The following is a 6,533-nucleotide window of genomic DNA, read 5'->3' on the forward strand; positions in this document are numbered from 1 at the left end:
GGCGGGGGGTAGGGGGTGGGAGGGGGGGGGAAGAATACTCTGAGTAGTTGTAAAGCAGAACATTAGCGCCGGACAGAACCTGGGTCTGATTGGCCTCTTTTTTCTGAACCATGTGACACTAAAGGAAACATTTCACCCCATGTTTCCATTTGACCAAAAAAACAAGTCTCTACTGGTTTTTCTTTTTGTTTGTTTGTCTTGTGCAGCCGTCGCTCAGACCGAGCAGCCACCTGACCGCACCAACAGGAAACCACGGTGAATTACATGCTGTTGATTTAAGTGAGTTGAAGAGTTCTACAGTCTGGACTCCTAGACTAAAGCAGTACCTTCAAGGCACCACAAGAGGTAGCGGTTGCTTAGTTCTTCGTTTTAGCCCACTGCTTAGCATTGTAGCCAGTTAAAGCACGGCGCCACCAAGGGGCAGCATATGGCGATTACTATAAAAACGACCACCAATAAAAGTCGTTTTTGAGAGTCTGTGTTTGTGTGTGGAGTCAGGTCTGATTGAGAATATCTTTTATTTCTATCTCTGCAGGTTGTAGCGTAGCATGTACTGAGTACTTGAGTACTTGACTGACAGATCAGTTCATGTTTTTCTCCCATTTAAAAAAAAAAAAAAAAAAAACCCAAAAAGCCTAATTTACTGCTCTGTGACCATGAAATTGATCTGCGGTGAAAATGAAATTCAGTTGCAGGAATTTTTCAGGGTCAGGACTTGATATTTTCTCATCTCCAAACTTATTTGGATGATCTATTTTGGACCATTAGCACACACTGGGTCTCCCGGCAGCTCTTTGCCTCCACAGCCCAGGAGGGAGTCGTTGGAGGAGCTAAGTACGTTTCAGAGTCACTGGTTTCCCACGGCCGTCGTCTCCGGCTTTAACAAAAGCAACTCTCTGCACAGAGCTACGGCCAGATGGGGAGGAAACGCCAAACGCACTTAAAAGGCTACGGAGGAAAACGGCGCTCCGAGAGGCCATTACTGTACATAAACACTGCAGCGGCTACGAAGAGCCATAAAAGTGAGAGTAGTAGTAGATGAAAGAGGACGATGGAGAGTCAGGAAGAGTGAGGAGGGAATTCAATGAATTTAAGTTGCAACAGAAGGAAGAACGGATGAAAAACAAAGGTAGATGTAAAGACTGAAGTCGGGGCTTTATAAATACGGAGCCGTCATCACTTGGCATTTCAGTCTGTAACCCAAGATAGATTGGCATGGAAACAGAGCTCCAGTTAACGTCCTTTTTAATTAGACGACGCCGACGACGAGACGCGCAGCGACGCAGGAGGCTCAAAGTTACCGTGGAAGATAACAAACGATCAACTGTCGAGGTCGACTCTGCGTCTGCGTTCTCCTCATCGGAATCTGTTTACTTCACCTGAAAAATGAACAGAACTCACGGCCAAAGGTGGAACGGTGTGAAAATTGGATTAAATCTCAGGTTTTGTCGTTTGATCAAATTTGTTACAATGAAGAAAAAAAAAAAATATATATATATAGAAACATATTTAATTCTTAGTGATGGAATGTGAATCCTCCTAATGAAGCGGAGGACGTGTCAGACTTGTATCCAAAACATTCCCGACACCTTCAGAAATAAAGTACGGTGTCGTGTCTTAAAGAGCTCACACTCCGCAGGGTTGGGATTAAAAAAACATAAACCTGACAACATGTTTTCTCTCTTCATGCTGCAGGAAGACAGACGCCTTAAATGATTAAAGTGTTTTTTTTCTTTTTTGTTTTTTTTTTCTTCTCCAGTAGAGGATGGTCTGACACGCTCCAGTGAACTGATGTCAGTGTCAACCAACAACCTCTACCATCAGTCAGAGACTGAGTGCTGCGACCAGGTCTCCACCACAGGCCTGCAGCTCAAACTACCATCACGGCTTTGTCTGCTCCTCCTGACAGTTGGAAAAGATAAGAAAAGGAAAAGACATTCACAGAGATTTAAAAAAAGAAACAAGTCACAGAACGGCTGTGAGGGAATGAATGTTCAAAAGCTTCATAAAAGCACAAAAACCTAGGAATTTTCACAGACAAATCCAGGGAATTTCAGGAGTTTTTCTTCAACTCCGGCGTCTTCTCTGCCAGAACGACTTGTAACGTGTGGAAATGTGGACGACGGCGGCGGCGGCGGCGGTGGAAGTGTGGGGAATGAGAAGCTTGATGACTCTGAACAAAGTGCCAGTTCTGGGCGGCGGTGCGTGCCAACGTGCTGCTGCTGCTTCTTCTTCTTCTTCTTCATCTTCTTCTCGGCTCTCGCCAAGTTCACAGTCAGCAGGGAGGAACAGCGTCTGTACGGAGGCCAAGCTTCCTCCGTCTTATCCTTCAGTTCTGAGTCACTGGCATCGACCGTCCCACCGCGTCTGGGCTGGGAATTTTTTTTTCTTTTTTCAAAACCACAATTAATACGCAGAGCGGTGCAGGATGGCCGTGAGGAGAAGGACAGGAGGGAAGTGGTCAAGAGAATCACGACAGTTAGACTGACGAGACGAAAACGCAAGATTTGAAGAAAATTTTCTTCAAGATGAAATAAGTTGTTCTTCAGCGGAAGAAAAAAAATCATAATAATTATGTACCAAATGTTCCTCACAGACTGAAAACTGCTTCCTGTCCACCCAACTTTCCCGACAAAATAAAAGCTTGAGTGTCCAGTCTGGCCCATATTTTCACCAACTCCAGTCAGCTGTTCTTCCCAGCCTCTGGGTCAGGGTTCTTCCAAACTCTAAACTCTGTCCTGGACGTTTGACCTCTGGTCTGAGAGAAAGCTCTTATTTTGAAAGTCTGGTCAAAAACACTGGATGGAAACTGGAAGCAAATGGAAACACTGACCCAACCGGACCGCACCGCACTCACAACCCACCTCCTTCCTCCTGAGGTGAGTCTTTCCAAAGTGCTCTCACATCCCGTCATTTCTCTAACAGCGGCGGCCATGTTGTACACACCGAGCTGTGCAGACCAACATATTGTTCATGGGAAGTAGATTAATGAGCAGCGGCGCGGCAGCAGTGTTGGGCCGGAACCGATTAATCTGCAGCTAAAGCCCGACTCCGGCGAGCACGGCTGTGATGAATGGGGGGCTTAAAGTACCTGTGTGTACACACAAATACACAGGAAATACAGCAGGTACGCACGTCTGACAAAAGTACACACACGGACGCAGACGCTGATCCTGCAGGAGTCGGACTTTATTCTGCAGGTGCAGCTGAAATGACACTGTCATTATGGCTCCGCAGGACGACTGTGGCTGAGAACGGAGTGAAAGGGAGGGGCTTAAATATCCACCAGGACTGAGGGGAGCTGACAGAGTCTGAGCTGGAGATTCACCTAGGAAAAGTCAATAGTATGCACAGTTGCAGTACCTACTTTGACCACTAGTTGCATCTCATTTCAAAACATTCTACCAACTTCTTTCACAAACTCTTCCTACCAAATTAAAACACCATGTGACCGTGTCCTTGACTATTTCTCACAAACCCTTCCTACCATTTTTAAACACCATGTGACCGTGTCCTTGACTAAGAGAGGGTCAAAATCTCCTTCACATTTTTAGGTTTGACCAAAAGTATGAACAGTGTGATGTTCGCTGAAATGAGTCAGAAGTTAAGCCAGAAACCAGATGGAAAACATGAAAAAAAAAGACACTTAAAAATAGTTTAGAGTTAGCTTAAATCCAGACTTGGAAAACAAGAAAAAAAAGACACTTAAAAAAAAGTTTAGAGTTAGCTTAAATCCAGACTTACATTAGCCCCAGAAAAATGGTGAACGTAGCCAAACAAAACCCAACGGAAAACAGGTATGAATTCAGTGAAAAAAAAACAGTTTATAGTTAGCCATAAATAACAGGGAATTTAACCAACAACCAACACGAGTCATCGCCACATTTGACCATAATTTACCAAACTGACTCTTATTCTATAAAGATGGAAACTGACGCTGTACTTCAGACCAGAGTTTATGTAAACACTAACGTCATCCTCCGTCAAGCCGTGCCACCGTAGCCTGCACTGGAAGAACCAACGTCCTTATTTGTTCCACGGTCTACGGATATGGAACATGTCTGACTGTGTTACTAACTCTGGGCTTCAGTCTGTGTCTTAATGACTCAGGCCTCACTCCTCAGAGTTGTCAGTGGTTGCTGCTCCGTGGCCTCAGTGTTTTCCTCTGACAGACTCCTGCAGTAAACTCCAGATTACAGTGACACACTTTCCTCAAACCTCCTGTACAACTGTCTGTTCGTATGCATGTCCTCTGGGGATGGATGTCAACGCAGCAGCAGCAGCAGCAGCAGCAGCAGCAGCAGACTGCACTCTGTCAAACACTGGATAATAACCAGTGGATTTTCTGGCTGCCATGTGCAATGGACGCCTCTTCAGGAACGACGGCAGAATAACAGCAGTGGATTCAATTATCTGCCGATGGCACAACATAACACGGAGCGACACCGCGGGCACATTTCACTGACGCGGCACAGTGGGGAAGTCCTTCAAGTAAATAGCTGCTGATTGGAGCAGTCACCCAGTCGCTTGTAGCCACCGAGCTAAAAGCCAGGCTTGTGCAGCCAGCAGCAGTGACTCCATGCTAATGTCATTCATCACCGTGGTCGGAGGAGCAGCGGCGGCGGCGGAGAGTGAGCGCCACCGAAACACACCCACATGGATAATAGTCTCATTTCAATCTCTGTCACAGCGGCAGCTGCACCCCCTGCTGGCGCTCACCTCTGCTGATCTATTCCAGTTAGCTGGTCATTACGCCGCGCCTCTGTTTGTTCGCCTGAGCTAACGACCTGTGGAGAGCCCCCGGGGTCTGAGGAGCTAACCAGCTGCACCGGGGACGCCGCGATGTGTTCGCAGAACTTTTTCGCGGTTGGACACGATGACAGGACTCAGTTAGAGTTCAGAACTGAGACAAAACCATGTCGTCACGTTCCTCATTGGAGCTAAACTGACTTCTATATTTAATTAACTAACTTATCAAACGAGATTAGAAAAGAGAATTGAAAATGATTTATTGTTGCACAGTGAATAAATTAAAATCTGATACATCTGATTTTACATCTAAAAAAAATTAATCGAGCATCAAGGTGTAAAGAGTAGGCTGTGTTTTCTAAAAAACACTTGGTGCTCATCCCACTCCAGTACAGTAGGTGGCGGTATGCGCATAAAAACGTTGTTTGTGACATGCTATAAAACCACGACATCATGTCCCTCCGTCGCCTTAGTGACATTAATTATTATAATTAGATTATCTGTAACGACACCATTACCAACAAAGAAGATAAATAAACGCTCTCTTACGCCACCTGTGGGTGCACATTAGAATGTGACATTACAATCATCAGGATTTCCCATCAGCCCCTAATGCTAATGCTCTGTTATCTGGGTAGCGGGCAACAGGCCAACATGTAGCCCACACCATCTTGTCCACAGCCTACTTTATACTCATGCGGCCCACGCGGACACACTGGCGCCCCACAGAGGCTGCGGTGCAGATGTACGCAGAGAGACAAGTGTGCAGCCGGTCCTAATGTAAGAGCTGGACAGCGTGTCCTTCGGCGTCTCCGAGGACTCATTTCCCTCCATATGGAAGGACAACGGCGGCGTTTTCCAGAACAGACGACTGAAGGAAGAGTGATTACATTTGACTCAACACTTTGCGGCGTAATCACCTCAGCCGACGGCATCGTTAACCAGCGCTGCCTCCGTCTGAGGATCAAACACACCACATGTCCACGTTCCCTCCTCTTGGAAATGATACAAAGCGACGGCCACCGGTGGAGCTGTCGGAGCAGCTGCCATATTTGTCTCTTTGTCTCATTCACTGGACGTCTCTCCGTCATCACGGGCTGCGATCGCTGCCTCATCACTCCAGAGACGTTCAGTCCTTTTTTGAAGGGGGACGCGGGGGTGGGCATAATTTAAAATAGTAAAAAAAAATGGCTTTGACCTTTGACCTTCATCATTGGTCACCCTCTGTTATGCTGCCAATAATACTGGGTATGAATTATGAATGAGGGCCTGACGGCACCGGTGGATCTTATAATATCAGGCTGGAGGTTCATTTATCCGACCGCTCCTGTGTGATGAAGACGTCCGTCCAGGGACAGAGGTGGACCATCAGTCCTCATTTGTCCACAAATGCAGGAAAGACCCAGGTAGGTCTCACCGGCCTCCGCTCTCTGGACTGCACCAGGCCGTGCCCATCCTTCAGTCCTGCCTCTTCCTCTTCCTCTTCGTCTTCATCGCTGATCCCTGGTCTGTTTGGACTCCATGATAATGACAGATCAGCGACCGGCGTCTAACCACGTCTGAATATTCCTTAATGGACTTTTAATGAGCCCAGTGTGTTTATGTCAAACTGGGCCCGAGGTGAGGACGAAGGAGGAGGAAGAGGAAGAGGAAGAGGAAGAGAGTTCTCTGGCAACACCGGTGGAAAGTGAAGATGGGAAACATTGATTTTTGATGTTAAAATGTTGCACCAGCCCCGATGTGCAGTGAAAAAAAAGTTCTCCTCTGTTTGTTTGTCCAGAGGA

The 6,533-nt window shown here is 46.7% G+C and overlaps 1 protein-coding gene across 1 annotated transcript in view; it reads right to left on the reverse strand.

The window, feature by feature from the left end:
* The window catches only part of samd12 (sterile alpha motif domain containing 12), a 73,542-nt gene that overhangs the window by 45,456 nt on the left and 21,553 nt on the right, over positions 1–6,533 (reverse strand).

Source organism: Cynoglossus semilaevis, chromosome 18 (assembly GCF_000523025.1).
Source record: "Cynoglossus semilaevis isolate Cse_v1.0 chromosome 18, Cse_v1.0, whole genome shotgun sequence".
Taxonomy (NCBI): domain Eukaryota; kingdom Metazoa; phylum Chordata; class Actinopteri; order Pleuronectiformes; family Cynoglossidae; genus Cynoglossus; species Cynoglossus semilaevis.